Genomic DNA, 267 nt, shown 5'->3' with positions numbered 1-267 from the left:
ATAAATTGTGCAGAACTCCAGCTCTGCACAACAAACGCTGCTCCCAGAATTCCCAGGGATGCTGCCCATGGCATCCCAGGGAGCCTTCCCCAGGCTGCAAACCCCGGGAGATGCTCTGCCAAATTCTTCCAGTCCCCATCGCTGGGCACTGGCACTGACAACAGGATACAGAACAATGTGGGATACGGGAATGTGGGGATGAGGGGATACAGGGATGGAGGGATGAGGGGATGAGGGGATACAGGGATGGAGGGATACCAGGATGCA

Source organism: Neopelma chrysocephalum, unplaced genomic scaffold, assembly GCF_003984885.1.
Source record: "Neopelma chrysocephalum unplaced genomic scaffold, ASM398488v2 Primary Assembly neopelma1_103b, whole genome shotgun sequence".
NCBI lineage: Eukaryota > Metazoa > Chordata > Aves > Passeriformes > Pipridae > Neopelma > Neopelma chrysocephalum.
This window is presented reverse-complemented; position numbering follows the sequence as displayed.